The sequence below is a fragment of the Myxine glutinosa genome, chromosome 1, assembly GCF_964187855.1.
Source record: "Myxine glutinosa chromosome 1, kmMyxGlut1.1, whole genome shotgun sequence".
Lineage (NCBI taxonomy): Eukaryota > Metazoa > Chordata > Myxini > Myxiniformes > Myxinidae > Myxine > Myxine glutinosa.
The window spans coordinates 31,386,468-31,412,321 of NC_136261.1; the positions used below are offsets into that span (position 1 = coordinate 31,386,468).

General features: G+C 41.9%; 1 protein-coding gene across 1 annotated transcript in view; it reads left to right on the plus strand.

The window, feature by feature from the left end:
- Positions 1–25,854, plus strand: part of LOC137419146 (voltage-dependent T-type calcium channel subunit alpha-1G) — a 640,444-nt gene that overhangs the window by 200,034 nt on the left and 414,556 nt on the right.

Consider the following 25,854-nt stretch of genomic DNA (forward strand, 5'->3'; position numbering starts at 1 on the left):
AAATGCAAATTTTGCATGTGGAAAAAGTAAGTACACCCCGACATTTATCACTACTTCAAATACCTAAAATTAGAATCAGGTGCACCAGGTCAGGTGCAAATGATTAGAACATCATTAGAGAGGATCTTGGAGGAACCTGTCTTATTTATACCTCAGACATTTAGTTTGGTTTGCTCTTTGTTGTTGAAGTGTGCGGCGTCATCATGCCTAGATCAGAAGAGCTCTCTGAGGCCTTCAGAAAGAAGGTTATAGATGCCTACGAGTCTGCGAAGGGATTTAAAAAGATCTCCAAACAATTTGAAATCAATCATTCGACTGTCCGGAAGATCATCTACAAGTGGAGAAGATTCCAAACAACTGCCAACTTGTTCAGGCCAGGCCGTCCCAGCAAGTTCAGCCAGAAAGCAGACAGCAAGATGCTGAAAGAAGTCTCTAAGAACCGCAGAATGTCATCATGGGACCTACAGGTAGCTCTTGCCACTGTTGATGTCAAAGTGCACTAGTCTACCATTAGAAAGAGGCTGCACAAATTTGATCTACATGGGAGGTGTGCCAGGAGGAAACTTTTGCTGTCCAGAAAGAACATCAGGGCAAGACTAAAGTTTGCCAATGAACACCTAGGCAAAGACCAGCACTTCTGGAACAATGTGCTCTGGACAGATGAGTCAAAGGTAGAGCTATTTGGCCACAGTACCAGAAGACATGTTTGGCGAAAACCAAAGACAGCATTTGACCACAAGAACCTGATACCAACTGTAAAGCATGGTGGTGGAAATATTATGGTTTGGGGCAGCTTTGCTGATTCAGGGCCTGAGCAGCTCACCATCATAGAATCGACGATAAATTCTTCATTGCACCAGAGGGTGCTTGAGGATAATGTGAGGCCATCTGTCGGAAAGTTGAAGCTCAACCGAAGGTGGACCCTGCAACATGACAATGACCCTAAACATACCAGTAAATCCACCAAGGAATGGCTGAAAAGAAAGAAATGGAGGGTTCTGGAATGGCCAAGTCAAAGCCCGGATCTAAATCCCATCGAGATGTTGTGGGGGGATTTTAAACGAGCTGTGCATGCAAGAAACCCCTCAAACATCGCACAGCTGAAAGAATTCTGCTTGGAGGAGTGGGCAAAAATTTCTGCCAGTCGATGTCAGAGACTAATAAATAAAAAAATAACCACCTTTAGAGGCCATTTTTCCCCGCAAGCGGGGGTTGGCCTTTTTCGGGAACCGTGGTTGTTGTTGTTTTTCGGTCCCCTTTTTGAAGCAATGTTTTACGGCCGGATGCCCTTCCTGACGCCAACCCTTTTTGCCACCTTTAACGACAAACAGGGAATACCAGTGAACTGGTCCTCAATTAGCCGACCTCGGAAGGATGACAGGCTGAGTCAACCCCCCTGGCGTTAATTCAGCGATCGACCGGGATTCGAACCCAGGATCCTAGGATCCTAACCTGGCACCCTAGCCGCTAGCCCAACACCAGATGTCAGAGACTGGTAGACAGTTATAAGAAACGCCTACTTGAGGTTGTTTCTGCCAAAGGGGGCAATACCACCTATTAGAGTCAAGGGTGTACTTACTTTTTCCACATGCGAAATTTGCATTTATGTTTATTTAAATTATACAATGGACTACAAAATGTAAATGTTTCATGATATTTGTTATATTATATCACCTTTATCTATCAATATTGTTGAAATGAAGATCAAATAGCTGTATGTTGAAATATGTTGAAAAAGTCAAAACTTTACATGGGGTGTACTTACTTTTCCATATGACTGTATATGTAGTATGTTGGAACACAAGTTTGTTCACGGTAATAAAAAAAAAGCTCACGGTCTTTGGGGTTTATGGGGGAGGGCAGGGGGTCAAAGAGGGCCCAGGTTTGAATCCCCAAAATAGGTATTTGCTTGGTGTAGTATACTGCTTTATTCTACCAGGTGAGCGCCCTGGGGGGAATTGCCCCTATTTTTATTATTGATCGTAGTGATGCAAAGTGGATTATGTGCCACTGTGTTTCAAGAGTATCTAGCAGTTTCCAGGCAGTTTTATATTTCTATAGATACAGTATGGTATATAGAATTGGTATGTGACATGAAAACAAGAAAGTGATTGTGTTATGTAGTGGTATATTGTCATGGCTTCCATATTGGACGAGACAACATTCAAATATCCGCTCTTGTTCGACAATATGGTCTTTCCAAAGGAGGTAAACAATATATACAGGAGGAATATATCGTGCGTAGGAGGTAAACGATTGATATGTGGGTTTCTATGTTTCGAATGTATCGCGTGAATTATTCTTCGAGGTCTTTCTTCACCGCCGTGATTTATCAACGATTTTGTTAACTACTATGGCTCATCGAGCTCATATACACATCAAATGTATTGTGTGAATTGTGCTATATTGCAGTGCAGGCCCTTTGGATGGAGTGGTATAGAATGCAGCTTAGAACTCCTGGATGGAAACAAATAACCTTCATAAGCCCTTAAACGATCAGCTCTTGTATTTAAAAAAAAAATCTTGGCATGATCCAACCCTCCTAAAAAAACAAAATCAGAAGTACAAAAGGCCAATATGAATTACTAGTATAAAGCCCGTCAAAAATGATGGGTTGGAACTGTTTATCTGATGGTGCAGCCTCGTTAGCGTGCCAAAGTCTGAAGCCTCGGCCTAGCGTCAGGAGTGCTTATATCTTTTTTTATTTATTAGACATCATATGGATGTAAATGAACACTCGTTTTACTCTGTGCACATTGCACATCATGTGCAGCGAATTTCACCTCCCTGTGCCTTGTATTTATTGTTATATAAAAACAATGCTTGTGTACACCGCCAGTGAGGCTCGGTTTGCAAGCCACCGTCTACAATTCTAATAGAATGGACATAATTACTGTTTTATGGAAAATGTTTTTCGAGTTTGTTTTATCCTCAAAAATAGACCACAGTGAAGACACATTCATGTGAAAATATTGGCCCTTAAAACCTACCCATATGAAGGGGGACAGACAAACACACAAACTGACATTGTGCTTTATATGGTAGATGGAACCGCCTTTAGAGGCCATTTTTTTCCCCACAGTGTGGGGGTTGGCCTTTTTTGGGCACCGTCCCTTTTTGAAGCGATGTTTTACGGCCGGATGCCCTTCCTGCCGCCAACCCTGTTAGTCACCTCTTGTGACACACAGGGAATTACCAGTGAACTGGTACTCATTTTGCCGACATCGGAAGGATGACCTGCTGAGTCAACCCACCTGGCGTTAATTCAGCGATCGACTGGGATTTGAACCCAGGATCCTAGGATTCCAAGCTGGCACACTAACCACTAAGCCAACACCTGGTTTATGGTTGATGGAAAGGAAAATTAACACATACAATGAATGATAAAGGAACATGGGTAATTTTCAAACCTCTAACCGAGAGAGAATTACACAGCCTCATAATTAATAACACGGATTTATTTACTGTGCGGATGTGATTAGTATTTGGTAAAAATGTTACATCGGATGAAAAGAGTTCATAAACATCATGACATTAAGACATCATGACATTAAAATGTAAAATGTGGTTCTGAACGTTACATCTTGTGTTCTCTGGAGGAGTCCGTTGTATTGTAATTTATATACAACCAAATGGAGCATGAAAACGTTTTTAGGGGGTGTCATTTGGTGCCACATCCATTTCGTGCCCGGGGCAATCGCCCCGTCCGCCCCACCATCACTACGCCTATGGGTCGACCTGAGTAGGCTCTTAGCACAGCCTATGCAGAATGAATAAGGTGGAGACGCCCAACTGATCCCATTCAGCTAGGTCTGACGCAGAAAAACCCCAAAGTTCCAGTTCCAGAAAGAACATGAGCAGTTTGTTTTTGTTTGGTCAGTTTTTCACGACATGGATAGCTCCGAAGGAGGCAGCTTGACCCAGACAAAAAATGAGCTTTGCTGAGAATTTCACTATTTAGCGTCTCTGTCCAGGTTTTTCCCATCTTTAGACCAACTTCACACTCAATGTGACCGAAGTTCAACATCAGTTACTTTTTCTGCCTCCCCCCCCACCCCCCACCTTCCCTCTCCTTCTCCTTGCAGTGCTGCGACTGCCCACCTCAACTCCTTTGTTCCTCACTTCTCCTGTCTATGGAGCATCGTTACAGAGGCCGATCTTTCCCACTCTTCCCTCCAGGGTTTCAAGCAGGCAGTGAACCACCACCTGATGTCATTCCCCATCCTCACCCATGATCTTCATTATCCCCATTAACCATTCCTCACCCAACCCTCCTACTTGGTGATCTCAGTGTATCCTCCCCGTCCTTCTCACTCTCTTCTTTCCCCGGTCGTTCATTCCCATAATGGTTGTGCCCAATTGTTGCCCCTCCACTGCAATGTCAGTTCAACCTTGTTCTTAAAGAGTCTCACTTTTGTCGGAAGGAATTATTATTTTTTTGCAATCCTGATAATCGCTTTCACCTTTGTATTATTTCTAGCAGTATTTAAGAACTAAATATTTATCTCATATACAAACCATACAGATAACTTAGGATAAAGCCTTTCTAAATAGGGAGAGTTTCTTCAATTTTCCATTTGTATTCAGCGTAAGACCAAGGTTTTAAAAATTTTTTGAGGCCGTTCAACCAATTTTAACATCAAACTAAAATTTAAGTGGTCAGAGCATTAAACTCCTGAGAGATTATCTGAAGCCTCTCATGAATTGGGATTTAGTTCAAGGTTAATTTGATCTTTTCACATTTTCAGGCAGTGATTGTCTCCACTAGTATAGCGAGCTGGATGCAGAAACAATGGCACATCCACTTTCCCTAATTATGCCCGAGTACTTTGGAAAGGATTTTTAAAATTTGGATTTTAAATGTTTTTTAAAATTTCATTAAAAAAAGGATTAAAATTTCAAATGTAATAAAAAAAAACCACATCAAAACATGTTTGGGTTGCCTGAAACACAACATGGCTACCAGGCCCTGGGTTGTGTTCCTCCTGTGCGCATTTTGCCAAAATTGGTTCCGTTTTCTTTGCAGGGTTTCTTTTTTCATCGAGGGCCCCAGATCATTCATTTGAAAGAGATTGATTTTCCAGTGCATTTTGACATTTCTGTGGGAAACTTAAAAATGGCACAGCGGTAAAAGCTGTTGCATGGGAACTGACCTGATTCTGCCAGCCCAAATCCCAGGAGGCTTGTACTGGAAGAGACTCTAACTTTGAAGCGGAAATCATCTGACCATCAGTCTTGATGGTGTTAGGAAGACACTGGCCTAACTAGCTGGCAGCAATCGACTTGATGTAAAGAGTTACTAATGTCCTCCCCACACAAGCTCGTGGCGGTCCATTGCAGGTTACAATTTAAACATTGACAAAGAAGGTACAATGACGGTGAGATTTCATTGCAGTTAAGAGGAGAGCGTAAGCTGGAGTTGGGGTCAGAGGTTTGGAAGAGCAAACAACATAATTCATTATCCAGGTACACCTTCGGGGCAAGGTGGCTCCACTTAAAGGCCTCTGCATCTCAACTGTGTCAATCAAGTGAGGATGAGGATTTTCAGGTGTGTGATTAGGTTGCCTTTTGGTTTTGTTGTTCGGTTGGTAATTTGAAAGCTTCGGTTTCCGATCCATCGCTAGGTTACAAACCAAATATGTATTTAGGACTATAAAAATACAGACTTCAGGTGCATGGAATGATTTTTATGAAAGGTGATCAATAACCATTTGAACGACCATGAAAGTATAAAAATAAAACAAGACTCGATGATTAATTGCAATGTAAAATTATTGTAGAAGAGAATGTGGTAAACGACTTGGGTTTCTTTGATGTCAGTCATTGACATTTTCAGTGAGGCCTCAATTTACTGATCACCCCTCATAGATTCAGCCAATGTTGGCAGAAAGGTCTATATCATGCAATTTAAGTAAGTAGAGGATGAAAATCACACCTGAACTCTTATCCACCTACAAGGCCTTCATCCGCATTTTGATGGAGTACTGGTCTCCCCTCTGGGCTGGCGCTCCTCCCTCACATCTTGCTCGGCTTGACGCCGTGGAAATCAAGTCCTTCAAAATCATCGGAATCTCCTGCGATGAAGCTGAGTCTATGGGCCTATCACTTCACCATCGCAGACAGGTCGGTGGTCTCTCTGTGGTCTCCCGCCTCCTTTCTGGTCTTACGCCCTCTGCTCTTTCGGATGTTTTGTCCTCCACCCCCTCTCCCCCAGGTTTCCGCAGGTCTCACACGGTCCACCAACATCCCCCTCATGGTGAAACTATCTAATTCCAGGATCACTGCTCACCTCCACTCATTTGTTCCTCTGTTTTCTCACCTGTGGAACCAACTTCCACATTCTATTCAATCTCATTCTTCCCTCCAGGTCTTCAAGATAGCCCTTCACCTCCATCTCAGATCGTCCGCAATCCATAACCATGATCTTTCCTACCTCGTTAACCCGGCCCCCCTCCCAACCTCAGCGAAATCCCCTCTCCTTCCAAATTTCCAATTTTCCCAACAGAGTTTCCTTCTGTATCCATCTTGTCCACCCCATGGATCTTCTCCAGCCCCCCAATCCTCCCCAAACCCATTGTTTGTCCAAGTCTCCCTCTATCTTGGCCTTCAGCTCTACTCTTGGTGTTTCCCCACTCTCTTATGTTCCTTTTGTTCTGTTGCATCCTGATCTGTTCATTGTATCAGCACTAGCTCTTCCATGAGGAAAAACATGTAAAAATAATAAATAAATAAAGGCAGTTATTTTTAAAAGGCCGGAACCTTAATATCCTTGCAATTTATATCTAATGCAATGGTCATGCCTTTTCATTCTCTTTGTCTCTCTCTTTTCAAAATATGAGAATGTAGGATTACTTTACATGATAATGTAGGATGGATAATAGGATAATAAAAAAAACAAACAAAAAAAAAACACATTTAGAGGCCATTTTCCCCCGCAAAGTGGGGGTTGGCCTTTTTATGGATACTAATATCCTTATGGATAATAGGATAATATTTATTTAAAGAATGTAGGATATTTTTCTTACTAATTATATGTATGGTCTGCCAGGATAGCCTCAAGGTATGTGCACTGGCCACTGAGCTGTCTAGCATTAGTGTGAAACTCTACCCAGCCTATTACCTGTCACCTTGATTTTTTTTTTTTTTTTTTTCCTGGAAGAGATGCATTGAGAATATTTGTGCCGTCCATCGGAAGGACGTTAATCCGGAGGACCCATCTGCCATCAGTGATCTGTGGACCTTAAGGTCGCAAGGTGTCTTTCGCAAAGAGGACGCGAGTAAGCACCATCAGCACCATGAACAAGTTCCCAATTCCTGCACCTTCACCATAACGTTCACTATCGTGCATTGAAGTTGCGATTTGTCGAGGATTGGTTCTCGTTTTGAAACGCTTTTCGACTTCTCGCAAATGTCCTGAAGCACTGTCATTGCTCTCCATTATTTATTAATCATATGGACATGTACATAAAAAAAAAAAAAAAAAAAGCTCAGCTAAAAATCCAGCATTTAATTCATTTGTAAATCTAAAAATTGAAAAATGTAACATTTCATTGCCAAGCTTGTGGTAGAGCGCAAACCTCCGCCATGCTGAACATTTTACCTTCTGTATCCCACTAAGGTGTGGAGGTTGAAAGAGGTGACAGTAAGGGAGGCATTAAAAGAGAGGCTGAGTAGGGTAGAGGATGATGTGGTTGAGCTTGAAAGTGGTTGGATGTCAATGAAAGCTAGTCTGTTGGGAGCCGTTGGTGAGGTATGTGGATGGACAAAAGGACCACCGAGGCACTCGGAAACATGGTGGTGGGATGATGAAGTTGGAAAGAGGATTGACGAGAAGAGAAAGAAGTTCAAGGAGTGGCAGAAGGCGAAGGGTACGGGAGCATAAACAGCAGAGCATGAAAGTTATAAGGCAGCCAGGAAGGCTGCAAAGAAAGAGGTAGCAATGGCGCAGGAGGCATGTAGGAAAATGTTCGGAGAACGCTTGGATTTGGAAGAGGGTCAGAGAGCAGTATTCAGGATTGCAAAGCAGATAGCGAAAGAGAGGTGTGATGTGATGGGGGTGAGTTGCTTGAAGGATGAAGTGGGACAAATCGTTGTCGACCCAGATGGAATTAAAGGAAGATGGAAAAGATATATGGAAATGCTGTTGAATACAGAGAATGAATGGGATGGCAACATAGAGAGTAACCCAGTTTTAGGACCGGCAGAGAAGATAACTGAGAAGGAAGTTGAGGAAGCGATAAAAGCAATGAAGGGTAGAAAAGCGGGAGGGCCGACGGGAGTTGTGAGAGATATGTTGAAGGCAGCGGGAAATTGGGGTGTGAAGAGAATGACAGAGATCTGTAATCTGGTGGTGAAAGAAGGCCGCATTCCAGTGGATTGGGAACTGAGTACCCTCGTCCCTCTATACAAAGGGAAAGGTGACCCCCTGGAGTGTGCCTCGTACCGAGCGATAAAGTTATTGGAGCATGGAATGAAGGTATTGGAAAGGGTGTTGGAGAGGAGGATAAGGAAGAAGGTGAAGATCGACGAAATGCAGTTTGGATTCATGCCAGGAAGAGGAACAACAGACGCGCTTGTCATTGTGAGGCAGTTGCAGGAGAAGTACATGGAGAAGAGGAAGAAGTTGTTTCTTGGGTTTGTTGATCTGGAGAAAGCATTCGATCGGGTTCCACGCAAAGTATTGACATGGGCATTGAGGAAGTTAGGAGTGGAGGAATGGTTGATCAGAGTCGTGATGGCAATGTACAAAAGAGCGCGCACAGCTGTAAGGACGAAGGACGGGAACAGTGGTGAGTTTGAGGTGAAGGTGGGAATGCATCAGGGGTCGGTACTAAGTCCACTACTATTTGTAGCTGTGATGGAGGTGCTGGCTCAGAACGTAAAGGAGGGTTTACCATGGGAGTTGTTGTATGCAAATGATCTGGTGTTGATTGCAGAAAGTATGGATGGATTGAAGGAGAAGATGAACAAGTGGAAGGAATGTATGGAGACAAAAGGTCTGAAGGTGAATATCGGAAAGACGAAGGTGATGGCAAGTGGTAAAGCATGTGGTGAGGTGGAAAGAACTGGGAAGTGGCCCTGTGCTGTGTGCAGGAAGGGTGTCAGAGTGAACTCCATTCAATGTACAATGTGTGCTGAGTGGGTTCATCAAAAATGTAGTGGTCTGAGAGGGTCATTGACCAGTGTGGCAGCTACATTCAAATGTAAGGTGTGCACAGAGGGAGCTGCAGATGGAGGAAATGTTGAGTTGGATCTTGGAGACGGCGTGAAGCTGGAAGGTGTGAAAACATTTTGCTACCTCGGAGACATGCTGAATGGCGAAGGTGGATCAGACTCGGCAACGGTTGCTAGAGTGAGATGTGCATGGAAGAAGTTTCGGGAACTGAGTGGCGTGCTGATGAGGAGGGGAGTGTCGTTGAAGCTGAAGGGAAAGGTGTATGCTGCATGTGTGAGAAGTGTTATGATTTATGGGAGCGAGACATGGGTCATGAATGTAGAGCAGCAACGAAGGCTGGAAAAGGTGGAAATGCGAATGGTTCGTTGGATGTGTGGAGTATCGTTGAGAGAGAGGAAGACAAATGATGAATTGCAAAAGATGATAAGAATAGAGCCTGTGATTGATGCTGTGAAGAGGAACAGGTTGAGATGGTTTGGTCATGTGTTGAGGAAGGATGAAAGTGACTGGTTGAGAAGAGTGATGGAAATGAATGTAGAAGGAAGTCGAGGATGGGGAAGACCAAGAAAGACTTGGCTAAAGATGGTGGAAGAAGAAATGCGGGCAAGGGGGTTAACAAGGAGAGATGCAGAAAATAGGGCAAAATGGAGAATATTGTCATGGGGACCGCAAGGCTAACCCCCGCTCTAGCAGGGAAAATGGCCTTTAAAATGCATGTTGTTGTTGTTGTTGTTGTTGTTGTTGTATCCCACTGATAGACCGGATCTGAACCAAAACCGAATCGGCTTGTTCCTGTCGCCTACCCAACACATCGACCAAGTTTTGCCATAATCTGTCCATAACCTTTTGAGATATCGCGATATATGTCGTTTTTGGCCCTATCTCTCAATGGTGAATAATCACTTAAAAACACTCTCGTTTATCTGAATCCAGATCTTCACCAAAATCTATTCAATTCGTCCATGTCACACACCCAACCTGTCCACCAAATTTGTCTGAATCCGTCCAAAATTTTTGAGATATCCTGCTCACAGACAAACATACAAAGAAACAGAGAAAGAAACAAGGGTGGAACTATGACTTGCGTCCACCTTCGGTGGCAGAGGGAAAAAACAACATGTCAGTGGGAAATAAACAACATGTCAGTAAATCTAAATTGATGCCAATTCGGCACAATTGCTCAAGACGAAAATAATTTGTCCTTATTAGCACTTTGCCATTGTAATTAGGCCAAGGTAATAAGCCTTTAGTTGTGTTTGAGATGAATGTTTTCTGATGGCTGTGCTTATGAGCTCGTTCATGTAAATGATAAGCCGGTTTTGCCGAAATTTTTATTATTTGTCACAAATCTAGAGGAACCACCTCAAAATCAAATGTTTTGAACAAATAATTTTTGGTTTCATGTTATTCAATGTTCATATAACATGTTATTCAATGTTCATATCCACATGAGGTTGCGGTAGAACAAAGGGATGTTCTTCTACTTATGTAGGTTGTGGTGTGTCTGCTGATTACAAAAAAATTTTGCTCATATCTGATGAGATACTCATCGGAATTGTTTCTGATCTCATAAATACATTTTTGTAAGAGACCATTTTAATTGTTGTCAGCACTGGTAGTTAATAATATATGGTGTCCGCAAATTACTGTTCCAAATTCAAACTAATAACTAGAAAGAGCAATCAGATTGCAGACCCTCGCCAGGACATGTTTTCGGTGGTATATAAGGCTTTTGTGTTAAAACAAATATAACGACCGAACCACGTGAACGATGACGTCATCATTTTTTTTTTCTCCACCAATTTATCCCTCGATGATGCTCAAGAAATTTCATCTTGATCGGATGAAGTTTTGTACTTGTCGAATTATGACGTCATAATGGAGGCACATGCGGCATCATTATTAACAGATGTTATTCCACATGGAGATTTCTTTACAATGAGCCATGTCTCAATTTTTTCTCTGCAGCGGTTTCGGAGATATAGAGGTGCAATTTTTTTCAGTTTTTCTAAGATGGCAGCCCAACCACATGACCGACATCATCATTAGTTTTTTCTCCATCAATTTATCCCTAGATGATACTCAAGAAATTTCATTTTGATCGGGATGAACTTTTGTTCTAGTCGAATTATGATGTCATAATGGAGGCACCTATGACATCATCATTAACATATTTTATTCCCCATGGAGAGTTCTTTACAATGAGCCATGTCTCATTTTTTTCTATGCAGCACTTTCGGAGATATAGAAGTGCAAAGTTTATCGGTTTTTCCAAGATGGCGGCCACGTGACCTATGACGTCATAATTATCGTTAAAAAATTATACAGGTGGAGTTGCACCTATGGTGAAAATTTCCTGTCAATCAGACCAACAGTTGCAGAGAAAATCATATTTATTCTGTGCGGACAAACAAATAGACAAACAAACAGACAAACAAATAGACAAACAAACAGACAAACAAACGGACTCAAATGCAATACCCTCTGCTCTGGCGAGGGGGGGGAGGGGGGAATGAAATTGGATAAAATGATGCGGTTGCCTTTTTATCCACTTTTTCCGTATCGAGGTGTCTCCTGTGACACGTGACGTCAGATTTACTGTAAACGGTGTCCCCACAAGAGAAAAGTGGTGTGTTTCTCGTTTATGAAGACCAAATCAGATACACAGTTTCAACAAATCTTCATGCTGACATATGGAAGGTGGACACAATCGAGAAAAATGATTCGTGAGTCACACAAAAATATCATGGAGACTGGTGCGGAGGAAGGGGGCAGGCCGGCCAAGCACAATTGGCGAGGATGTTGAACACATTTGTGATTCTGTCAAGCGCAGTCCGCATAAATCCGTTCGGATTCGGATGATGATCTTGAAAATAAAACTTTGGGAAATGCTCTTTCACATGCAGCAAACGGTATCATTGTATCCCATTTCGGTATTTTTTTCATTCCGGTTTGAATTTGGGACGGTAATTTGTGGACACGCTGTGTACATCAGGAAATTGACAAATAATTAAAAATATGTTGGTGTGTCTCACGATTGTGAGGTGGCAGAGGGGTTTTTTTTGTATACAAGATCAAGGCTCATGTAAGAGCTAACATTAATCACAAAAAAAAAAACGGACACACTAAACATACAATAAAGGGAGCGGGAGACAAGATGGGGAGAGTGAGGGAAGCACACCGCACAAGTACAACAGCAGAGGACAGGGACATCGGGAGATCTGTGGGAGGGAGAGGGCTTGGGGGGAGGAGGCGTGGGAAGGGACGGGGTTTTAGGCCAAAAAAAAACACATGGACACTGCTAGAACTTCCAGGAAAGAAGTCGGTATTTCAAAAAAGAGGATTTGGGGTGAAATTAGCGGGGGTAGAAAAGATCAAGGTTTTGGATGGGGGAAGATACGAGATGGTGGTGAACAGCTGTTTTAAAGACCTGGAGGGAGGAGTTGGATTGAAGAGAGTGAGGGAGTTTGTTCCAGATGCGGGAGAAAAAAGGAATGAAGGAGTGAAGGTGAGCAGAGAGTCTTGATTTGAGCAGTTTTACCATAAGAGGGTGGCTGGCAGATCTTGTGCGACGTGTCGGAATATTTGGGGGACAGAGCCCAGAGAGAGCTGGGGGAGCAAGGCCGGAGAGGAGTCGGTAGAAGACAGAAAGACCGGGTTGCTGACGTCACTTTGAAATAAGAGCAAAGTCCTAAGGAATCAAAATAAAGAAAACAATGTGAAGAGGAATGCGTGGCAAAGAAATAGCACAGGGAGGAAATGAAACAGAGAAAGGAATAGAGAGTAATGGTAATTAATTTGCTTGTCTTGTGTTGCAAGAATAAGATTTATGAAGGTATTCTACATCTAACATCTTTCCCCCCTGACCTGTGAAGAATGTTATCCCAAGTATAAAAATATGAACACTTGTGCTTGTTTCAGCTGTTACAGTTCCTGCTAAATCGTTTCATTTAAGGGCTTCTTTTTGGTGCCTCTCAATAATGAATTAGTCCACGCATTCTCAGTGGCATTGTGCGTGTAAACCCAGATTTTTTTTAACATGCTCTGATTTGTTCTGGTAATGGCAATGGCAGAGCAAACGGTGCAAAACATGGGTAATGTTACAAGGTTATAATTATTTTTTTTTGCGAAAGACGACGTTACGCAACATTTAAAAAAAAAGAATCAATTTTTAGTACGTCTATGTTTTCTTTTTTCTGTTTTTGGTTTCCTGTTTGTATTTAATTGTAGATATATTTATTGGTTCAAAATAAACTTGCTGAACATAATAGGTTTTTGAAAAATTCATAGTGCAATAAATAAGACTCATGGAAGAGCTTGTATATCAATGCAGGACATGTGGAGCCATCATCAAACAGGCTAACCATGTTATGCTAATAAGCATGAGTATGCAAAAAAAAAAAAATGCAATTATTCTCCATTTTGTTTGATGGCTTTTTGTCCTGACGGGATAGTGCACTTTCCTTTGAGCTGTCTCGGCCTGACTATAAACCATCCGATTGGTGTTTCGCATGCAGGGCCTTGCTGGGGAGGGTTGAAGGGTGGAGGGAGCAGAGGGTGGTAGATCTGAGGATTGGCAGTAAAAATCAGAGAGAACACATATCTGCCGGTGATGTGAGAGCAACAGACATTCTGCTTTGCATGAAATTCCTGTTATGCTGAGAGCTTTTGATTGGACAGATTCCAGAAGAGTCAGATGTGATGCTGTGGCGCCAGCCCATAGAGGAGACCAATGCTACATGGAATTATGGACAAAGGTCCCGCGATGAAGATAAGATGAATCTCCCCCATCCAAAACCTTGATTTTTTCCTACCCCTGTTAAAACACCCCAAATCCGCCTCTTTCAATCCCCGACTTCTTTCCTGAAATTCCTCGAAGTGTTTATTTGCTTTATACCGTGTACTCCCTCCTCCCCCAGACTTCCCCCTTCCACAGATCTACCGACGTCCCTGTTCTCTTCTGTTGTTGTCCTTGTGTGCTTCCCTCTCTCTCCCCCTCTTGTCTCCCGCTCCCTTCATTGCATGTTTTATGTGTCTGTGCATGTTTTCATGTTCTATGTGTTCGCTCTTGCACGAGCCTCGATTCTGTATGCAAAAAAAAAAGAAGGTCTTGTGCAGTTAGTTGCTCTGATTTTTCAAGGAAAGACTTGGAATGATGAGGGATGTCCAGTCTCCAGCTCGCTTTGGAGGACAGCTTTGCTATATGTTTGGCCCAGGCGAGGACATGGCTGATGGTGAGGTCCAGTAGAGATTTAACCTGTTTTTGTTGTTGACTTTGGAAAGAGCATTAAGGGGCAAGGAGGATTAAATGACATTGTGTTGGGTCATGGCAGGAAGGATGGCCATAGGCTAAAGAGAAAGGCAGCAGCAAGTTTTACAGTGGGAATTGAGGAGTTGGCTGCATTGGAATCTGTGGCTGCTTCAGAAACAGTGGCCGGCTCCAGTACTTGGGGGAATGTCAGCATTGGGGGAATGAGGTCAGGTGCACACTCTCCCTTTAAATAAAGACAGGTTTCCGGAGCCAACAAGTGATGTACCAACGCACATATTCCTTGTTATGCTCGAGTCGAGCACATGCCAAATTACGAATGGGTTGACCGAATGCAAATGATGAAAGGGCAGCCAAACAAATAGTCCAATTTTAGATTGACTGCATCAAATCGGAGCCTGTTGTTTCGACAAGACACGACCAAGAAGGTATGGATAAAAATACGGGAATCGGTTAAAAACACAATTAACAACATAGAGATGAAACGTTGACAGAAACACTGGACAGATCCGGTGCTGGAATCTTAACTTTGATGAGCTTTCGCAGAGCAGGTAACAGCCAATGCCCAACGTGATCGGATGCAGAACCGAAAGCCGCTTCATCGTGCCTGGATGCAGAAGCCCGAAATCGAAAGCCCTTTCTTGCTCATCCTTTTGTCTCTGATGTATAGAAAATTCGATACCAATGCCAGGATTTTAAATAATATGTTGGAAGAGTTTGAAGCTAAAGTATAGATATAGATATAGCGAGGAGCTTGATATAGTTGGAGTAAGTAAGTTTAATACTGCTCTCCCCTCTGGGCCGGGGCTCCTGCCTCACACCTAGCTCGGCTTCACGCTGTTGAAACCAAAGCGTTCAGAATCATTGGAATCTCCCGCGATGAAGCTAACTCCGAGGGCCTTTCACTCACTCACCGCAGGCAGGTTGGTGGTCTTTCCGTCTTCTACCGACTCCTCTCCGGCCTTTCCCCCCCAGCTCTCTCTGGGCTCTGTCCCGCAAATATTCCTACAGGTCGCACAAGATCTGCCAGCAACCCTCTTATGGTCAAACTGCCAAAATCAAGACTCTCTGCTCACCTTCACTCCTTCATTCCTCTTTTCTCCCGCCTCTGGAACAAACTTCCTCACTCTCTTCAATCCCACTCCTCTCCCTCCAGGTCTTTAAATCAGCTGTTCACCACCATCTCTTATCTTCCCCCATCCAAAAGCTTGATCTTTTCTCCCCCCGTTAATTTACCCCAGATCCACTTTTTTGAAATACCGATTTCTTTCCTGGAAGTCCTAGCAGTGTCCTTGTGTTTTATACCTCCCTCACCCCCCCCTTCCCACGCCCCCTGCCCCCAAGCCCTCTCCCTCCCACAGATCTCCCGATGTCCCTGCTCTCAGATTTTGTACTTGTGTGCTTCCCTCTCTCTCCCCATCTTGTCTCCCACTCCCTTTATCTTATGTTTTATGTCAGTTTGTCTTTTTGTGATTAAAGTTAGCTCTTACATAAGCCGCGATCTTGTATGCAAAAAAAAGAAAAAGTAAGCCCTCCATAAGTATTGGAACAGTGAAGTTAAATTTGTTATTATTGCTATATACTCAATTTGTATTTGAGATCAAAAGATGAATATGAGAGAAGAGTACAGGTCAGCTTTTAATTATTTGTATTTCTATGAATACATGTTTTACCATCGTATAACAAGAACACTTTTTTATGTTCAGTACCCCCATTTTAGGTATGAATAAGTATTGGAACAGATTAACTGAAATAGGCTGTGAGCCAGACCCCCCAAATTGACCGGTCGGTACCATACAGATGGAGTAAGGCTCATTGTGATTTTTAGGAAGATATATGTCCCTAGATATGAAAAAAAAGTGATAGCAGTGTATAACTCTCGGCCATCTCTGTGTTATCACCCGAAATATTATTATACGCCCGCTTCGCTTCGCCAAAAAATGTGATATTTGCTAAAATTGGAATAAATATGTTTTTAAGGACCACAGAGTGCCAATAATTTGCATACTGGATGCCAACTAATATAGTAATAGAAATATAGAACATTTGTGGGGGTTATTTATCAAATTTTTGATATAATGACAAAAAATATGTTAAATTTAGTGAAAAAGTGGTCGAAATCGCTTCGAGTTCAGAATTCACATTGTACATTTTTGTCAATATTTCAAAAATGAAAACTCCCAGAGTAACATTTGACCCCTCAAAATCTTCGCAAGGAACCTTCAGTCAAGATGGTTGAACGGTTGGTTGAACGGTTAGGGGGTATGGTTGAACATATTTTGAACTTTGCCAAAATATGTGCCCCAAACAACCACCATATTACAAAGTAATGATATATTCCAATGCAGTGGTTCCTTGCGAAGATTTTGTGGGGTCAAATGTTACTCTGGGAGTTTTCATTTTTGAAATATTGACAAAAATGTACAATGTGAATTTTGAACTCGAAGCGATTTCGACCACTTTTTCACTACATTTAACATATTTTTTGTCATTATATCAAAAATTTGATAAATAACCCCCACAAATGTTCTATATTTCTATTACTATATTAGTTGGCATCCAGTATGCAAATTATTGGCACTCTGTGGTCCTTAAAAACATATTTATTCCAATTTTAGCAAATATCACATTTTTTGGCGAAGCGAAGCGGGCGTATAATAATATTTCGGGTGATAACACAGAGATGGCCGAGAGTTATACACTGCTATCACTTTTTTTTCATATCTAGGGACATATATCTTGCTAAAAATCACAATGAGCCTTACTCCATCTGTATGGTACCGACCAACCCCCTTGGCTCATAGCCTATAATAATATTTCGGGCGATAACACAGAGATGGCCGAGAGTTATACACTGCTATCACTTTTTTTTCATATCTAGGGACATATATCTTGCTAAAAATCACAATGAGCCTTTCTCCATCTGTATGGTACCGACCAACCCCCTTGGCTCATAGCCTAAAAGTAAATTAGTCATATAATAGTTAGTATGTGGTTGAATATCCATTGCATGTAAAACCTGCATCGAGCATGCGACCCATCGACATCACCAAACTCTTTGTATCTTCCTTTGAGATGCTTTGCCAAGTATTCAGTCATCATAAGACAGTCATCACTTTGCCAAGACTTTATGCAGCCATTTTCAGCACCAGTATGATCTATTTTGAATTGATACCCTTGAAAATTAGCATTCGAAAAAGGTTGTATTTCGATTCTCACGGTATTCTGTTAATTTTGATGCTAGCTCAGATTCAAGGCCGTAACATCTAGGTTAGAATTATAATGGCCGATGAACACAAAGCAAAAGCTTTGACATTGAATTCTGTTTCATAACCTTGTAACCTGATAAGTTTATGACTCTCACTGAGCTCACTCTATCTTTGAAAAGTCTCTGTTTAGTCTGGACTCTGTGACATTCTCCACATTATACATCATCTGAGAATCTTGTGTATTTGTGCACGGATTGTGTTGTGTTGAATACTTCAAGGTTGGACTAAGCGTCCTTTACCATCAAATGGGGAAATTTTAGCAACTTTATCTGAAAAAATGTCTTTCTCGGCTCATTTGTCACAATTTAAAACAGAGTCCTTTTTTTTTTTCCAAGTAATTCAATGTTATAGACTTGTTGAGCAAGGAATTGAATCCATTCATGACCGCTAGTTATTGAATCAAAGATTTTGGTTCAGGTTTGGATTCAGATCCAACCTATGAATGGGATACAAAACAAACTGTTCGGCCTGGTGGAAGACTCTCTACCGAGTGCCGTTCTAGTTGTATCCTTGTTTTCTATGACCAACAAGTCCTTGAGATAGCAGGACACTTAGTCTGGTGTGCCGTGTACCTAAAATATAACCCGTGTATAGCTTTTGCCAAAAGTGATTTTTTTTTTTTTGCATGAATGTTATTTCTAGTATAGTGGGTTAGTAAATAGAACAAGCGTTACGCCGAGGTCCCCCGTCGGTGAAGTGATGTGAGTTGACAAAGTGGAAGACGCAAGGCGGCCATCTTGGATTTTGACGTGGCGACCCAATTTTCAATAGCGTTCTTCCTTATGCGTAGATACACCCACACACCAGATAAGAAGTTAGTAGTTCGCTTATTTTTCAAGGTATTTCGCTCACAAGGTTCAGACATATATATGGTGGCGGCCATCTTGGATTTTGACGTGGCGACCCAATTTTCAATAGCGTTCTTCCTTATGCTTATATACACCCACACACCAGATTAGAAGTTGGTACTTCGCTTATTTTTCAAGATATTTCGCTCACAATGTTCAGACATATATATGGTGGCGGCCATCTTGGATTTTGACGTGACGACCCAATTTTCAATGGCGTTCTCCCTTATGCGTAGATACACCCACACACTGGATTAGGAGTTGGTACTTCGCTTATTTTTCAAGATATTCCACTCACAAGGTTCAGACATACATGGTGGCGGACATCTTGGATTTTGACGTGGGTTGCACCCACACACCAAATTAGAATTCGGTCCTTCGCGCACGCACGCCCGCATGCACGGACGGACGCACACACGGACGGAGGGGAAAACCATAGTCCCCCTTTCGCTCCGCAGTGCGACGGGGGACAAAAACGTGGGTGTCAATTTTAGTTTTCGTTTTTAAAGTTTTTATGGTGTCTCAAATATACACACCCCACTTACCTGTACTTACACCTGAAATTTCTGTATTACACATTACTAAATAAATTATAGAAAAGAAACTATTCATTCAAAAATTCTGAAAATTTTTAGGAGCATTAAGGAATGAAGAAGCTAAATGTATACCAAATATGACGTCAATATCTTGAATTTCTTTAAATTTATTGAAATAAATGTCATTTAAATAAATAGCATTTGTTTTTCGCACGATGACCGTGGATTATGGCGCCTTATTCTTGCATCAGATCTTTGGTGGACCTTTCCATCGTTGTTCAGATGCATCTAATCCAGATACACAGTTCGTTCACTGGTAGCAATCTATCGGTGGTTTGTGCAGCACAAGCCCATCCACTCAGGCCCTGTACCGACCCACATGGTTGGAGGTTTTCACGACGAGCAGGTGCCAGTTCGGTGGGCTGAAAAATTCTCCAAGTCTTTTGTAGTGCAGAGGTTCAGCACTTTCTTGCAGGTATTTTTTGCAAGTATTTTTGGCTTCTTTCAGAAGCTTGTTGAGCCATTCCAAGTAACAATCCTTATTCCAGGCACACAATACATTTTTGCCCCAAATCATCTCATTTATGGCTGAAACATTCTCTGAAGTGGACTTGCCTATTTCGTACATATTGCATATCTATCTGTGAGTCTTAATGAGGATGTAAAATTAAGTGAAACACGTGAAAAAGGATCTTTTATAACACATAGTTATTGTTGTTATTGCTGCTGTCATCATGGCTATGGTTGTTGTTGTTTGTGCTCCTTCTGTGTACTATTATATATGTTTCCATTGCTTCAAGATGTATCTATATAATAATAGCGTAAGGACTCGACTTTGTTATCCCTTTTATGCCGCACCCAGTGACACGATGCCCACGGCACTAATGGATTTACGATTTACGAACCGCACTCTTTGTTTATCACGTACAGCCATACTCGAAAAATCTGAATTAGCCGACGTTGGGGCCCAAAAGCATCCGATTAACTGCCGATACGACGCCATCTTACGACGCCATCGTATTGGCATCTGCTGGGCGAAGGCGAAGCAAGCCGTCCGCTGATTGGACAGGCGAAGGCGAAAGCAAGCCGTCCACTGAGTGGACAATCCAGAGCATGCATTTGTGCCGGTGTCGGCGATCGTTGTTCATATACGCACTCTTCATTCTCATCCTTCTTCCTAACTCTTACTCGGACAAGCAAATCCCCAATGCCATCCATAATGGTACACTCTATCCATACACCACATCCTCCCTTCCGTGGATGTTCCACGGGTTTCGGCTAGTCTATATAATAATAGCATAAGGACTCGACTTTGTTATCCCTTTTACGCCGCACCCAGTGACCCGATGCCCACGGCACTAATGGATTTACGATCTACGAACCGCACTCTTTGTTTATCACATACAGCCATACTCGAAAAATCTGAATTAGCCGACGTTGGGGCCCAAAAGCATCCGATTAACTGCCGATACGACGCCATCGTATTGGCGTCTGCTGGGCGAAGGCGAAGCAAGCCGTCCGCTGATTGGACAGGCAAAGGCGAAAGCAAGCCATCCACTAAGTGGACAATCCAGAGCATGCATTTGTGCCGGTGTCGGCGATCGTTGTTCATATACGCACTCTTCATTCTCGTCTTTCTTCCTAACTCTTACTCGGACAAGCAAATCCCCTTTGCCATCCATAATGGTACACTCTATCCATACACCACATCCTCCCTTCCGTGGATGTTCCACGGGTTTCGGCTAGTTATTATTAATATATTAGCAGGGGCTACCCAGGACTGTCCGGGGTTTAGGGTGTTGTGGCTTCCTGGCCTGTTGAGCATTTCCTGGCAATGGTTTCGGCCGTGAAAGAGTAACAAACGAACGCAGAAAAAACTATAACGGCACTCAGTAGATAGCATACCTCCGCCAGGTGGACAGTTGACGTTTTGTATCCCAGCGTAGACCAGAAAATCACAATACAGAATCACATTTAATCAAAATCATCCGTCCACAACTTTTAAAGATATCCTGCTTTTTATCGTTTTTGGCCCGATCTCCCAAAGGTGAAGAATCACTTAAAAATTAAATAATTCTCATATCCGAATCCACATTCAGATCCTCACCAAAATTGAATCATTTCGTCCTTGTCACATACGCTACCTCTCTGCCAAATTTTGCCCAAATCTGTCCACAACGTTTTGAGATATCCTGCTTTTTATCGTTTTTGGCCCGATCTCCCAATGGTGAAGAATCACTTAAAAGATTAAACAATTCTCATATCCGAATCCACACTCAGATCCTCACCAAAATTGAATCATTTCGTCCTTGTCACACACGCTACCTCTCTGCCAAATTTTGTCCAAATCCGTCCACAACTTTTTGAGATATCTTCTTCACAAACAGACAAACAGACAGGGGTGAAAACATAACCTCGGTCCACCTTCGGTGACGGAGGTAACTAGGACTCAAATGAGATGATAACAACGTTGATGGAGGTGGTGTTTGTGATCGTGGTCGTGGTGAGCAAATGCATTGACCAACAAATGAATTGGATGGAATACACATGGCCATGTAGGCAGTAAACAAATGTCATGCAAAAGCGTGAGAGAAAGGAAAATTAAATGTTTCCTTGCCATGATTGCTTGTCCAACTGGCACAGTGAACAAGCTGTGTCTGCTTTGAACCTATTTGGATCTGTTTAGTTGACAATAACCGTTGTCATGCTGTTTCAATGCACAATACTATAGTGTACTGTAAACCAGACCATTTGTGCAATTGTTCGTTCTACTTCAGCATCTAGTCCATGAAACAAACAAACTGACTCGACACACAGTCGCATGTTTTTATGCTTCCTGCAATGATGCATTGAGTGTTTAGTTTTGGTGAAGGTGATATCACGCTTTTTGAAGAATACATTTTCCATTATTTAATTGTTTGGTTATTTAATTTTAAATTTTAAATTATTTTATTTCCCCCCAATTTCCAATTATTTAATCTTGAATTATTTAAAATTTTCAATGTTTTTAAAAATTATTTTAATTCGTTAATTTTTCAATTATTTCATTTTTAATTATCTATTTTTTAAAACTATTTTTTCCAGTTATTTAATTTTTCACCATTTTCAATTATTGAATTTCCATTTTTAAAATTTCCATCATTTCTTTTTTCTTTTACAATTTTCAATTTTTAAAATAATACTAAAATACACAATTTGGTGTCTGTCTGTCTGTCTGATAATTTTTTGACCGCGATACATTCTGATGTTACTTATCAAATCTCAACCCTAACAAACTTGACAGGATGACTAAGGGTTACACAATGAAGGTTGTAGCGCATTCATTTGCCCCCCTCCCCAAGGGTTTTTTTTTCCCCAGAGCGGATTTTCCCCACCATTGCTGTCAATGGGGTTGTGTGTTGAGGTGTATATCAATGTTAAGTTAGGTTTATCGTGGCGTTTTATAAGGGCACTTCTAATAACAAAACTAACGATAATAGCATAATATTAATGTTATTACAAAACAATATTAAGACCAATAATATCTCACCTCCCCAAGGGGTTTTTCCTCCTTGAACAAACGTCAACGTTTATAAAATTTATAAACGAGTCAACGTTTATAAATAGCTTATCATGGTGTTTTCGTGGGAGCTGAGGCCCAACAGCTTCTCCCGGTCAAAATATTATACATCACAAACATGTATGATTAGCTTTTTTAACAGTCGCTAATGCTGTTTATAACACCAAACAAATAAATTTGGAGGAACCCCGACATCTGTGAGGTAAGTTTTATTTGCAGAATTGAGCGAAGATCTACTGCACTCTATATACCCAACAAGGGTTGGGTTAATAACATGACCCTTTCTGCCACTACCGTGGCGTTTTTGTAGCGAACTTTTGAAACTCGCTCCTGCTGTTTAACATGAAACTGAAAGGGAGGAAGCCTGGGTTGTGCTCATTTGCCAAGGAGATAGCTAGCGCTTGCCAAGCCAGCCGTTCCTTAACGGTTTTGAATGGAGTGCTTGCTCGATGTTTAAACCACTTGGCGATCTCTCCACAAGAAACTTGGTAAATGAACACACACCCAATGTTCTTGAGACCCGACCATAGATTGACTGTAATCTATATTATATACCCCAAAGAGGAATGAACCTTCCTGCTGCTCCCGGAGTGAGCGGGTGTACTCGTAATTTAAAATTCTCAATTATTTACTTTTTCCATTATTTAATTTTTCACTTTATTTTTTAATTATTATTTTTTCAATGTAATTTGTTTCAATTATTTAATTTCCCCACATTTTCAATTATTTAATTTCCTTTAAAAAAATGTATACATGGGCTAAGGCAGGTAATAAAGCTGATGCACGCACACAAACACACACACACACACACACACACACACACACACACAAGGACATACTGACAAGACAAACACTTAACGCAGCCACTGAGCTTGGGGGAGTGCCACCATTAACCTCACTTCCCGGGATACTCTGGGTACCAGCGACGACATCATAACAATGGTGCCGCTTTTCGCACAGTACTTAGCGTGGTATTTCCTCAATAGGAATTTCCTCCTCCACATGGATGCCAACCAATGGGGATTGTCCATGCTCTATCCTTTTCAAGCAAGGAAGCAGCACATACCATTTTTAAAGTCTTTGGTATGAATATGGTCCAAACCAGATGGGTGTTTTTTCGTAGACACCATTTCCTTACTGGATGGCCATTGGTTCTCGACGGGATCTCATCCGCCTTTACCAGGTGTTGTTTTTGGTCCTGGCAGGGTGGCATCGTCACACTCCCCACTAGCAAAGCCAGGAAGCGGTGTCTGTTTAGTCGCCAGCAACTCGATCATGTGGCAGGTAGCACTGGGATACATGTTACCAGTGGCAGTCTCAAAAGATTGACCGAACAAGACTTCCATTCCATTCCATGACCTGAAAAAAGACTTCCATTTTTTTAATTTTAATTTTCAAATTTTCAATTAATAAAATATTTTTCAATTCTCAGTTATTTAATTTTTCCATTATTTAATTTCCCCGTTATTTAATTTCAATGATATAATGAACCATTTGGGGGCAAAATGTGTAGAACTTCAAATGGTACAAATTGGCTAATATTACGAGTTTGCTCCACTGTGAACCATCACCGATGTCCGATCGCCAGCCCTACATTTTGGTTTTTTTTAATCAGTCGGAAGATATGATATGAAGTCGCATGTATTTTTTGTTTTGCCTCCTAATATCATGAGTCTTCATAAAATGTGCACACAAGATCATTTTTGAGCTTTAGTACAACTAGGGCATGCCCGTACTATATATAAGCTAGGACGTGCCCGTACGTGGGTGCCCGTTCCTTGCCAAAAAAAAAAAAAAAAAAAAATTTGTGTAGGGGTGTGTGTGTGTAAACATCCTAGGGCGTGCCCGTACGTGGGTGCAAAAAAACATGCGTGCAAACAACAACAGCAAAAAAAAACTTTGAAACCACGTGGCAGTAACGACCACAGAACCCCCCCCCCCCCTCTATTTACATGAATGGTTTGGTCCATTCGCAACGACCACAGAACCCCCCCCCTCTATTTACATGCAATGGTTTGGTCCATTCGCAACGCCAAAGCGAACGGCGAACGGCTAAATCGCCATAGCTCGGTAAGTACTTGTCCGATTAATTTAAAACCTTGAAAAGGCACATCCTCGGGTCCCCAGCAATATACCTGGCAAGTTTAAAGTATATCGGACCCGTGGTTGTCGAGAAACAGCGGTCACAGACAAACAAACGTACAAACGTACAAACAAACAAACACACAGAGATTACTGGAATTATAGATAGATGAATTTGCGCAATTTATGGACATACAATTTACAGACTTTACCTGGTCTTGATGACATCGTAAGCGATGCCACAGGGGACTGCAATTGTATGGCAAAAAAAACAATAAAGTGGAGCTATCTTTATGACTATTAATGGGAACGCAGCTTGAAACTGCTTGAACCATTAACTTTAAAGAACAAGTGAGCCCCTCATGATAAGTAAATTGGGCTATTCCACATCCAGAGCCAAATTGAATTTAAGTGTGCCAAAGTAATATTTTAAGGTCAATTATACCTTTGGTTGGTGTTGGGCTAACCCTGGTGTTGGGCTCCGTATCCCTGGTGTTGGGCTAGCGGCTAGGGTGCCGGCTTAGGATACCTAGGATCCTGGGTTCGAATCCCGGTCGATCGCTGAATTAACGCCAGGGGGGTTGACTCAGCCTGATCATTCCTTCCGAGGTCGGCTAATTGAGTACCAGTTCACTGGTAAATCCCTGTTTGTCGTTAAAGGCGGCAAAAAGGGTTGGCGTCAGGAAGGGCATCCGGCCGTAAAACATTGCTTCAAAAAGGGGACCAAAAAAACAACAACAACCATGGTTCCCGAAAAAGGCCAACCCCCGCTTTGCGGGGAAAAATGGCCTCTAAAGGTGTTTTTTTTTATACCTTTGGTGTTAATTGTGAATCTGAATGAAATATTTGAAGCTGATACTGACCATTATTTATTGGGAGTTCAATAAGATTTTTAAAATGGAAAACCTGAACCTCATTATCAAAAGGTGTGTGGTATAGCCCGCTCTACTTCTCAGGAGTACACATGGCTTTCTTCTTCTTATTTTTTTAATGCAAAACATCACTGCAGGTAGCTTCAGTTCTTGCAGAAGTGTGGCAGTACCATTGGTGCAGGTATTTGCGAGGGAAAGACAGCACAGGGGGACCACGAGGGAAAGACAAAGACAGCACATGGGG